This window comes from Zonotrichia leucophrys, chromosome 1A (assembly GCF_028769735.1).
Source record: "Zonotrichia leucophrys gambelii isolate GWCS_2022_RI chromosome 1A, RI_Zleu_2.0, whole genome shotgun sequence".
NCBI classification, from domain to species: Eukaryota; Metazoa; Chordata; class Aves; order Passeriformes; family Passerellidae; genus Zonotrichia; species Zonotrichia leucophrys.
Genome location: NC_088170.1, coordinates 30,949,166 through 30,962,087, shown reverse-complemented (window position 1 = coordinate 30,962,087; position 12,922 = coordinate 30,949,166). Strand labels below are relative to the sequence as shown.

At 38.1% G+C, this 12,922-nt stretch overlaps 1 protein-coding gene across 1 annotated transcript in view; it reads left to right on the top strand.

The window, feature by feature from the left end:
• KITLG (KIT ligand) overlaps positions 1-4,431 on the top strand; it is a 56,724-nt gene extending 52,293 nt beyond the window's left edge. Inside the window, exon 10 of the mRNA XM_064702036.1 lies at positions 417-4,431. The gene's annotated coding sequence lies outside the window, so the exon portion shown is untranslated. The remainder of the gene's footprint in view (positions 1-416) is intronic.
• The last annotated feature ends 8,491 nt before the right edge of the window (positions 4,432-12,922 follow it).

Here is a 12,922-nt window from a genome sequence, read left to right as displayed (position 1 = left end):
GTTCTACCATATGCTCATTGAGAAGCAAAGCTGTCACTGCACTGGACAAGTTGTTCCATTTTTCCAAAGATGTAAACTCAGTTTGGTTTGTCCAGATGACTTCAAAGGGAAGTTTGCTGCCAGAGATTGCCAATACCAAAATGCCCAAACAATTCTGTAAAACATGAGAGTGGTTCCATTACCTTAGATGACATCAATGAGCTTTTGCAGGCAAGTGTGTTCTTGCATCAGGAAAGTAAATCTTATAACATTTTTCCTTCTCAGTAAAGAAATCCCTATGCAAGTGTCATTAAATTTATTTCCAAAATTATAAGAAAAAAATGTCTATGTTGTATGTCTGGGAAAAGATCTATTTTTTTAGTAATACAGAAAGAAAAACTAATCAGTAAAATCAAAATTTCTGTTTTTCTCTTCAGGCAGGTAACAGTTCCATGTTCGCTTCATAAATGAAGCAGCTTTAAGCACATTCGTATTCCTTCTGGAGTGACAGACTGAGTCTGCATCTGTTGTTGCTGCCCATGACTCCATAGACATGATACAGAAATGAGGACAATTTGTGTTTGTTACTGTGAAACCAACACTGAATTGAACAATGACAAGAAGAGTGTGCACTTAGCAGGACTGTATCTTATGTGAATATCTACCTTGTGTGACATTTGAAGTTTTTTAATTGCATTAATACTTGCAGCTGACTCTGGCAAACAAAATATGTCCTGAACAAAAAAAGCATCTTTCAAATGCCTCCAACAGTGTGTAATCATTGCAAGTCACAAATACCTTTGCATCCTTAATTTAAATTCTGTGTCGTCTACCTTGATGTCTTCAGATGAAGGTCTCTGAACTGACAGAAAACACAGAAACGGATACAGATAACATACTCTTCAATTTTGTATATAGAACTTGAAAGCAAAGTCATGCCCTGAGCTCGTGCTCTAGACTTAGACTTATAAGGAGCTGTGTTTATGCCTGTCAAAGGCAGGGAGTGCAGCAACACGTGGTCTCTATCGGCTGCCAGGTGGCTGGTTGCCCACCACAGAAAGCCTCAAGAATTCATCAGCGTTGGTGGTCTCTGTTCAGGAGAACCAAATACTGGATGAAGACAAAGTAAACAGGAGGTGAATGTACCTCATGGAGCTTCGAAGAATTAAGTGTAACTGCTGAGTATGTGAACACTGGTGAAATTTCCAGTCATGCTAAGGCAAAGTAAAGAGTCTGAATTGCGTTCAAACATCACAATAAAGACAAACCCATGAAATGCATTTTAAATTCTGAAGATGCATGCCATTTATACCTTATCTGTAAATGTATAGCATAGAAAATCTGAAAGATCCTGAGAGTGTATTTAGCTTTTACTTACATCAGCTGTAATTAATGTTTGCATTGTGTTTTAAGTGATTAGTAAGCTTTAATATCTTGGCGTTCTCCACTCTTGAAATTTAATTCTTTTGAAACAAAAGAGAAAGGCTTTGTTTCCCACCTGTCTTCTGCATCTATTACTGTTACAGTATCCATGGAATATGAACAGGACTGATGTACAGATGTGCATTTTCAAGTAAATCCTAAAAATACCATGGTGAAAGTTACAAATGTAGTTGTGCATCTTTTCATCTTATCTCTTCCCAGATAATGAGTATGAATTATTTACCTGTATTAGGGGTTGAAATTCAGAAGGGTAAAGGTAAAGGCTCACATGAGGTGACAAACTGTCATCTGTCATGATATTGTCCAGCTCAGCCAGAATTTTAGTTTAAATAACTTGAAAACCTAAAAAAAAAAAAAAAAAACAAAAAAAATCCCACCAACCCTTTTAAAGTTTTGCATAAATTTGGAGTTCTCCTTAAAATGTATAGTTACTAAATTTTTTAGGAGTCCTTGTGGAAGTTTTAATCTTCTGCTCAATTTTCTGAGAACGATGCATACAAAGAATATGTCATACATATAATATATACGTGCGTATGTGTGTGTGGGTTTGTATGTCTGTGTGTATTATTGGTAAAACTGTCTTTCAGACTTGTAAAGAGAAAAAAATCTCAGAACCTTGCCATACTAGATGCTGCGGCATCATCAGTAGCTACACTGTGTGGAATTTTGACTCTACTGTAATAAGGTTGAAATTTCTCACAAATTCACTGAAAGATTTGATCATGCGGAATTTTTATTTTTACTCAGGCCTTTTTTGCACTATCTGTTTGTCAGAAAAAGGTCTTCAAGTCCTCCTCAGCTGGTATAAATTAGCATAGTTCTGTTAAGAATAACAGAACTTGCAGTTTGCATCACCTAAGGAGCTTCTCCTAGACTAGATCAAAAGAAGCTTAGCGTTAGAATCAGGACTTCACATTTATTCTGAAGATGCTGGAGCACTCACCAATTGATAACCAGGGTTGCTCATCACTTCTAAAAAGCAAGAGCATTCCTCAAAAAAATGGAATTCCCAATATAAAGCTGAGTCTTCTTTGAATCTCTCTAGTTCTTTACTCACAAGGCCCTCAGACTTTGAGTTTCAAACTTTTTTAAGAGGTACCCTAAAAGAAATGTCAGCATGATGTACTGATGGAAATTTGCACCTTATTGGTAATGCAGAGAATAACTGCGTACTGGGTTTGACTGAATGGAAAAGTATCCAAAGTAAATGGAAGCAATTATCCTTACACATTCTATGAAAACCTTAAATACTTCATAAAATGTGCTCTTGAGGCTAGCTCATGCATTTGAGGGTTTGGGTTTTTTCCTTAGCTTCAGTAAAACAAAAATCTTATATTTATTAATGTTCTTTGTTGATAAAAAAAGTTCATTTTTCTAAGTGCATTCTTTCCAGAAAATCAAATACTCAATTACTCTTTATTTGGGTCACATTGGTGTGCCCCAAATTATGCTTTGATATTCAAAAGCAGCCTATTCAAATTTTAGGCTTCTTAATCTTCAACACTATTGAAAATACCAGTTGTGAATTGAAACAGAAATAAAAATTGATTATGACAAAATGTTCACTTTCCAGTCACTTTCAAATAATGTCAGACACTTTAATCTCTTCCATGGAGCAAGGTAAATTTTGAGTTATATGAGAACAGAAAGAAAGCTCATGTATACTTTTTGACCTTCACATCACAAACACTGTTTGAATGTGTTCAAAAGTCGTGTGACACCTAGAGTAGCAGAACTGTTGTTGGACCACATGGTTTTCCCATTCTTTGCCCTCATATTTTGAGAGATCTGAATGCAAGAGAGATCTGATTGAGTGTTCTCAATCCTTTTGCAACCCAGAAGGAGACTTCTGGGCATTCATGGATACACTAGGTGGCATGGCACTTTGAAGTGGCATCGTGAATTTACTGGAAACTTTCTGTGCCCACTGAGGAGATCTTTACTTTGGACATAGTGAGATTCTGAAAGACTACTGACTTGTGAGACATCTTTGAAATCAATGGAAATAGAGTAATGTACTCTTCAGTTGGAGATGGAGTGGCAGAAATAGACTTTAATTGCTTCTCAACTTCTAAAGAAATTTAACTTCTAAAGAATGATCAGTTTTTCAGTCTTCTTTTTGGGTAGACAGAGCCCATACATTAACATACTTGGAAAATCAGCACACTCCCTCTTAGAATAAAACTGGGGGGAAAAGGGGTGTTTTATTTTTTTCTTATAAAAGTCAACAAAATTTGGCTTTTGGATATCTGTGGTTTGGTGAGAAATGTAACATTTTTAAGTTTCCTTTGAAATAGTTGAACTTTGCATGCAATTACTAGTGGCCTTGTGAGAATAAAAAAGCAGATAGTCTTATACTGAGTAACTGTTCTACTTTAGATGTGTATTTACTTGAATGAATTAATGGTACTTATTTCATCACAAGGTCATTTTATGAGCATATAAAATGTGCTTTACTATGGAGTATGTGTACAACCTGCACATGTTTTAGATTCTCATCTGCGGCAGCTCTGTTTTCTCTGTTGCTCTACATAATATGCTGAAAGTGTTCAGTACACAAAACAGAATTATTACTTTGAAATTTTAACAGTACACATAAAATACTGATATTTTGAGTTTGATTTACGTTTAAGAATTATCCAACATTTTTCAATTCATAAATCTGATTCAGCTGTCTTAAATGCAGATCTACAGTAATGGTGGCATGTTGTTATTTTTTTATCAAATTAATGGAACGTGGAAACTTCAGACTCTTTAGTGATAGAGACACAGACGTTTGCTGGTTGCATTATGGGCAATTCATTTATTTCAATGTAAATGTCAGCACAGTTTTGCATAGTTACATTCTGACTGAAGGTGATCAACAAAGTTTATAAAATGTGATGTGTATGTACATATGTGTCCTCTTAAAGATAGATGTTTTCCCAGATCCCTTTTTATACCAGTTCAGATTTGGAATTTGCATTATATACATATGCTTTATTGTTCTAAATAAAGATATTATGCACTGTCAAATATTTAGTACATTGCATTGTATTAGTCCCAATTAAGACGTTTTTATGTCCTGTCATCATCTGAAAGAATTCTCTGTCAGAACATATGCTGCTTGATTTGGACTCCTTCCCTTGATGTGGACATTTCATGATAATACACTTCTTTTGCAGGGAGTGGCATTTACCAGGAGCTCCTCCTGGTAAGGATGACATCCTTCCTTTAAGTTTTCAGCAGTTTACTGTGGCTGTTCTGTAAGAAGTCTGGGATGGGATGAGTTTGGGAGATAAAAACGGAGCTGCTCAGGGAGCTCTGGCACCTCTCCCTTCCTGAGAGAGAATGAAAATATGCCAGCTGAAGACAAAGAGGTAAACCTGCTGAGACTTTCAGCCTGCCTCAGAGAGCATTAATGAGCCTTGGAAGACAGAGGGGATGTTGCAGTAGGCAGATACAGAGGGATTTGTAAATAAGGATAAAGTAGAGGCAGGACTGATGAGGAAGAGTAGAGCAGGGTTAACAGACTGGGACACAGGGGAACAGAATCTGGAGATGCCAGAATTTGGGGTATGGCTATGAATGAAAGCTGTGGCTGCTGATCTGGACACAGCCAGAAGTGCAGAGTTGATGGCTTGAAGTAGGCCATGAAACAGCCCTCACTGCTGGTGTAGCAGGAGTCATGCCCTGAGGAGCAGTGCTGGTGGCTCTGGTGGCTCAGCAGCAGGATGGCACTTGATTCAGCTCAGGCTCCATGAGCACCACGTAGCTGCAGAGTTGGAAATGAGTGTACTTCATGAGCAAGCTGCATTAGCACAAAAAAAACTCCAAGTTGACCTGGAATTTCAGGAAGGCAGAAGTAACAGTAGGGTACCTAGAAATGAGATTTGAGCACTCTTAGCTAAGAAAACAACTCTTACTGAAATCAGAAGCTGGTAACTCATAATCTGGTCCAATGTCCAGATGGAAATTGGTGGTGAGGGGTGTCCTTCAAAGGTCTTCATTGAGAAGAGTAGTGTTTAGTATCTTCATCAATGCCACAGACAATGGGATCCAGTGCTCCCTCACCATGTTTACAGACAGCATCAAGCTGAGTGATCCCAAATGTATCTCAAGCTGCATAAACAGGAAGCAGGGCCAGCAAGTTGTGAGAAGTGACTCTGGCCCTCTGCTCTGCTCCATTCTGCAGGTGACACTCCACCTGAAGTATTGCATCCAGCTGTGGGGCTCCAGCACACAAGAGGAATGGACCTGTGGAGAGGGTCCAGAAGAGGGACACAAAAAATGGTTTGGGGGATGAAATATGTTCCTGTGAAGAAAGGGTGAGAGAGTTGGGACTATTTAACTTGGAGAAGAGAAGGCTCTGAGGAGACCTTATGGCAGCCTTCTAGTACTTAGAGAACACTTACAAGAAATATGGTGACTTTTTAGTAAGAACCATTGCAATAGGACAAAGGACAACGGTTTTAAACCAAGAGAGGACTGATTCAGATGAGATATAAAGAAGGAATTTTCTACAGTAAGAAAGGTGCAATACTGGAACAGGTTGTCCAAAGAGGTTCCCGGAAACATTGAAGGTCAGGTTGAATAGAGCTCAGAGCAAACTGATCTAGTTGAAGGTGTCCCTGCTCATTTCAGGGAGGCTGTTCTAGATTGTCCTTAAAGGACTTCTCCAAGCCAAACTAATGTATAATTCTATGAATTGTAGCATAAGCATATGGAGTAAAGGGCAAGAGGGAAGGTCTGGGAAAATGTGCAGCTCTTCAGCCAAAGTGACACCACCATTATATTTTTGGTAGTCTGTTTTACAATGTTTGGTGCCTTACATAATGCTGACTAACTGCATACCAGCATCGCTGCTTAATCTGAACTGTGCAGATTTAACTGTGCTAAAGGATTGAGAGAAATATTTACCTTCAGTTTTCCAATTTTAGTTTCTCCAAAACAATGAATATAAATACCTCGTTCAGGAGACGGAAACAAAGGCTATCTTTGTCCAAATCATGGGCAACATTAATAATGACATTTTCCTACTTCTGTCATGCAGAAAAACAATGCTAATTATAATAAACAACTGTTTCTTGATAGCAATATGTTTTAACAGCTTAACACTTCCATGAAATGACTGTATTTTAGATGAGCTGGATATATGCCCACTCCACATACACTCCATGCTACACTCCAGTGTAATTTTATTCCATGTTAACAAATGTGTGTTACTAAACACATTTTTGCCCAAAGCTTCTGAATGATAATAAATAATATGTTTTCATCTTAACAAGATGGGTTGTTTCAGGATTTCACACTACATTAACAGCTTATAGAACCACTTCCTTACTACTCTTCATGTAGCTGTTTATGACAATTTTTCTCCCAAAGTTCAAACGTTTTTAAAATGGATTAAGTTTCCCAATAGCTACAAAGAAGCATGTACTAACACAATCAACTTTTATGTCATTACATACTTAAAAGGAATTATTATGTGATCGTGCATAGTGGAAAATATGGTTAAATTAAAGCAGACTGCCAAAATCACAGAGAGTGCAGAAGAGAAGTTTAGCCCCCTTTTTCCTATGCCATATCCCAAGGTAAGTAATTTAATGTAACAGAAAAAACCCCAAATGCAATTATAGTTCCTTTGACTAGAGGTCCCTTCTGCAAAATTCCACCATAAGCAAGCAGGAACTAAAAATGCAGATGAGACGTTTTCCAGACAGACATGAGCCTTGGGCTTCTGGCCAGCCACAAAATGCGGGGACCATTTTCATTCTCTTTTGGCAAGTTATTTTCTTGAGCTCATGGAAGAATATTCTGCTGAGATCACAAAAGCCTCTTTGTTTGTCACCAGTTCTGCTCTGCAGGATAATAGCATGATAGCAAAATTGGCCCAATTAGAGTAAAGAAGCTGCAGAGCAGAATGTATAGCTTTTGTCATTTTAAGTGACTACCACAAGTGACAAAATGTCATCTTAGAAATTTCCCCTTGTCATCTCCTACATTGTGAATGATGATTATTAGGACCCCCCAGGTTATTTAATCTGTCATGTTCTTAAAGTCAAATATTTTAGACCTTCCTTTTTCTCAGCAGTGCTGTCATCATTAACAAAACACAGAACAGCCTTCACCTTTAGAAATTACAAAAATGGGGATGTGTCTCAAAACCAATTAATAGCATCAGTGAAGGCAGAGACATAGCATCTAAATCTTTTAAATATCATCCCCAAGAATAAAGCAATGAGTTCTTAGAAGTAATTACTCCTTTGCCAGAAGTTGAGAAGAAAGTATCTCATTGACATGGTGGTACCACTTGGCAATTTTTTCTTAAGTCTTGTTTCATATTGTTCCAGAGGAATCCAATTGCCTCAGTTTCTAAGCACTGTGTTTTCTTGTTGATATTTTTAATGTACCAACCAATGGATCAAACAAAGAGTTGTGGGAATGAAGAATGCTATTAAGTGCTATAATTGGGTACTCACTGCATTTCAAATAGAAATTTGTGCTAGAATCAGTGCTAAATAGCAAAGTTTAAGTAGGCATCCTAATGTACCTATAATGTAGCGTGCACGTGTGTGGGTTGAGGAGTGCTGGTGAGGGTGGAGGAGGAGGTGGTGCTTCAATGCAGCAAATTTTTTTAGCAAATCAGGTAACTGCCATGAACTTCAATCATATACCCTGAAGGAATGGCTGCATATCACAGAATATCTTCACAAATCCAACCCTTGGCAAGAGTGAGCTTCAGGATTGCCAAGTTCCATGCACTGATCAAAAGGTTCACTGGGCATCCCACGCTGTGCTGTGCTCCCCAGCCTTTGGCAGCTCAGCACCATCGCCCTTCCTGCTCCATGACTGTCTGTGCCAGAACCACACACACCTACCCATGTTCCCTGGGGGTTCAGGTAATGAACCCATCTATATTTCCATATAGGCCACCAACGTTATTTCATTCAGAGCCAAAAATCTGGCTCAGGGTTGCATAACTGGTCTTGTGTATTTCAGCTTGGACTATAACTGGAAACTCAGCAAAGCCTCAGGTTTTCTCTCTTGCGTATACACACCTTTGTGTCCTGTTATTATCCAGTCCTTCCTTCAGCCCCCACCCAGACTTCCAGTGCTCTCCTGTTGAGTCATACTCTGCAATTAAAGCATCATGTATCCTCATTGCAGTTAGCAGCCCTACCATTAACAGCTTTTATGTAGACAGTAAACAATTGGGTTAGTATTTAGGAAGAAAACACTTCAAAATGTTTAGCAAAAGCTGACCTTCTAGGGTCAGCTGTAACCAGGGTACTGCTGGTCTGACTGCAAACTGCACCGCACAGCAGTATGCGTGCCAGCTGTGAGCACAAAAATTCCCACAGTTTTCCTCAGAGGAACAAATTATTTATGCTGAATAAATATGTCAACCCTGTTTTCCTCTAAAAATATTTGCCCATCAGATTTTAAGATAGCAAGAGCTAGTCAATTTAATCAGATGCTCCTTCGTGCAGTCCTCTCTCAGAGGGTTCCTGCTGATAAAACTTCCTGAGCAGACTGACTGAAGTCTGACCTCTCCTTCTGGGGACCCTCATGTTGATGTTACTCAGACTGACTGTAGCCTGCAGCCATTTTGCCAGGTTTCATCTTGCTGCATCCTCACCACCTCCTGTGGCCCTTGCCTATCCAACCACAGACTCAAGGTCTGTGCTCTTCCTACCCAAAATTCTGTGTCCATTACCAAACCTTGCTGTGTTGACCAAGGCTGAGGAGCAGCACATATTTCCAGACCAAAGACCCATTCCAACACCTTCTGTACCTTCTTGTGACCATCCAGGCCAGGCTTGCATATTCTGACCAGTCAGACACAAAGGCATACGTCCTTGGAGGCAAACTCTGCCCACTGCCTCCTGACACCACAACAGCGGGGCTGCCCCACAGGCTGTGGGAAGCCATGCCTTTGGCTTCCATCTGCCCTGGTCTCAGGAGTACTGCACTGCATTTTGCACAGCAGCCCAGATTCAAAGGGAGAGAGAAGCATGACCATGTACCCAGCTTGGTGAGCAGGGCACTGAGAACCCCTTCATTTCATTTTGCCTCTTTCACAGACTAATGCTTTAAGAATTTAGCTTTAAGAATTTAGCTATTGTGTAATAGGAGGAATATATTCTCCTTGTGTGCAATGATGGGTCTGGGATGGGATGGGGAGCAGGTCCCTTGTGCCCAATATTAAAAATGAAAGCAGCAAAATAGAAGCACATTTTCTAAAGAAAATGTAAAGATAAGCAATAATGCAGGAACCCAGTATGACTGAATGCAGTCCAAGATTATTGGTAAATTCCCTGATGGTTTTGTAAATATCATATTTAAATATCATGACAGTGGCTTAAAAATAAACCTTGACTTTTCTACATTATGAAAAATGAAATATCTTTGAGAAACTGTACATCAGCATAAAAATTAAGTAGCCCTTTCAAAACTGGTAATTCTTAAATTCTGCTAAGCCTGTCTAGCTCTGTAAATAGTGACAGAAAGCAACCCAAAAACTTAAAAAAACTACATCCAATAAACAAGTCATATACAGCAGCTATGCACTCAAGCAGTCAAGTTTTGGAGGTGCGAACATCATTTATTTTTTAGACAAAATTACTTCCAGGTTCTGGAATTCTCAGACTTCTTCAGAGGGCAGAATAAGCATAAAAGAAGAGGAGATCATAGGAAATTATTAATTCATATTTACCAGTTAGTTATATGAAACACTTGCACAATGGAATTTCACACAGGGATTCCTGAATTCAATCTGTCAATTCATAATGGACATTTTACATTGCAAATAACCATTTAATCTGAATTGAACGTGATAAGTGAGCAATTTTACTATGCGGAAAAGTATTAACTGTCATTATGTAAAAAAAGTATATAATTTCCACTTCAAACTTTTCTGTGTGGTTCTGTAAAGTGGTAACACTGCTCTAGTAAGGGCAAAGTTCAACTGCAGGACACAGAGGCAAGCATCATTTGATTTTGGCAATTAAATAAAGTGTTTGGAATATCAGAACATGCCATCTACTTGATAAGATGTTACTTTTTGTGGAAATTTAAAAATCTGAGGAAGAAGCAGCAAAAGAACACAAGCATTTTTTCTTTGAAGACTGCAAGATATCTTTTCTGTTGACAACCATTTTATGACCTTAAATACTTCTCTGCTCTACCAGTAAGGTCAGCAACTTGCCTTCACAGCGACCAAACACATTTCTGAGCTGAACTCCACTGCAACTGTTTCTTTATGAATTGTTTCCAGTCTCATTACAAGATTCTTTCTGTTTCAACATGTTTTGGATCTAAGCACTTTGGAAATCAACCAAAGCTACGGTTCTAGTGAAAACTTATCTGCAGAGAAGTCTCTAGTTGTTCTATGCTAGTTTCCCACCAGTTACCACAGCTCCTCTGCCTGAGGTTACTGCTCTCAGAGCAAAGCTGGCAGAGCAGCTCAGGTAAGCCTTTCTCACTGTTTCAATATCAAATCAACCAGGAAAACTTGAAACACTTTAAAACCTGCTGCTATTTAATGAATGAAGCTGAGGTAGGTGATAGAGCACTACAAGGATTGAGGACTTCTCTCAGCACACATTCTGCCAGTTCTGGAGGGAGAGGCAACATCCAGCAAAGACTGATAATGGACACCTGAAAATGTGAAGAAATCACACCACAGCCAATACCAATTGTCTGTCTGCAGTCTGCTACTAAAAATAAACACACAAACATGCTGACAGAGCTGGCTGGCAAATCAGTCATCCTGAGAACAAACTGAGTGTAGCAACACAAAAGCTGATATTTGGTCATACTACAAGACCTTAAGAAACGTCAGAGGATGAGCTCCAGTTTTGAAATAATTCCCTGGAAACTAGATTTACAATTATCAAGAATATTAAACTCTCCCTTCTTGCCTAGTTTCCCGTTAGTTGAGGCACACTTTTGCTGGAAAGTGAAGCATACTTTCCTGAGAGTTTCTCAATGACAGCAAGGACTTCAGAGCACCAGTGGAGCAAAAATAACCAAATCTACTGGCTTTTGCAGCTGGAAGGAGATACGGAATGGAAATAAATTTTTAAGTGCTTTTTCTGAAACATTACATCTCTGGGTTCAAGAAAAGCTTTTGAGTCACTTGGGTTGTTTGCTGCAAGCACTGATGCGCAGATTTTGCTTCCTGCAGTAACCTTGAGGACAAAGACTCAGTTTTTGCCCTAGAAAATAACATCAGTTACATTTTATCCATCTACTGGGAATATTTACTTTACCACATCCAAAATTGATTACTGTCTGCAAAATTGTTGCATTTAGAATTCAGCCAAGCATAGTATCTGCATTGTTTATTCCAAGGAACTAGCATACTTTTTCCTTTTTTTTTTTCCTTCTACACAATAGTTTGAAATCTTTTTCTCTTAAATCTAACCTGCTTTGGTTGTGTGTGTCTTCATATCTTGTTTGACCTTGTCTGCCTACCTCTAGGAATGAAAAACTACAACATTTCATCAAGTGAAAGTCTTAAAAAAATATTAAAGCATTTTCAGTTAAAAAAATCATCCATTTTTGGAAGACATTTCATATTATGTGGATCTAACTAAGGTAAGGTGGGTCTAGATAAACCTTATTATATTAAGTAGGTAGAAAAACCAAGATACAAATATTAATAAGCATCAAAGTAATAAAACACAAATATTCCAGGTTTTGACATACCACCTTCTTTTCTTCCCCCTGCTTATATCTCTAAGTTCTCTTCTCCCACATGTATAGAAATATAAAACGAAATTTTCTATCAAAAGTTCCTACTATGTTGTAAAGCTTTAAAATTGCTCAGTTTCTTACTTTAGTATTTTAGGAAAACAGGCTAGAAGAATAATCCATCCTTCCTCCAGTATAGAGTCAGTGTTATCTTCATCAGTTCTGAAATAAGTAATTTTTTACTTGCCAGTGCTAAAGAGCTCATCATCTGTCTGGGTCTACTCAAATAACAGCAATCTTTATTTTTAAAATATTGTCCTTTAGTGTCTCACTTGCTGCATAGAGTTACTTGCTTTCCTAAAGCATGGAGAACAGACTATTACCTTTCTCTCTTCAGAAGTCTTCTATACATTTAAAATCTATTAAATTGGGTTAATAAGTTTTTGGGTGTTTTTGTTTTAATTCAAACTGTGCTTTGATAAGAATTATTTTTGCAGCTAAGTCACCACTGCAAGCACATTTCTGGTGCAATGAAAATGCCAAAAATGGGAAAGTATCAAAATCCTTTAGATCAATAGGTTGTACAAAGCTGGAAAACACACATTAGCCTGGGAACTAATTATTCAACCAAGATATAATAATACATGTGATTATTACAGGAATTTTTCAAAATATTGTTGTTTGTTTGGGTTTTTTTACTGCCTTAAGAAAGCACACATTATATAAGTTACATAGTAATTATGTTTCCTAATACCTGTTCAATTAAGTCAAAATGCTCTGAACATTTGGGCTTCAATCTTTACAACCATCCTAAGTCATC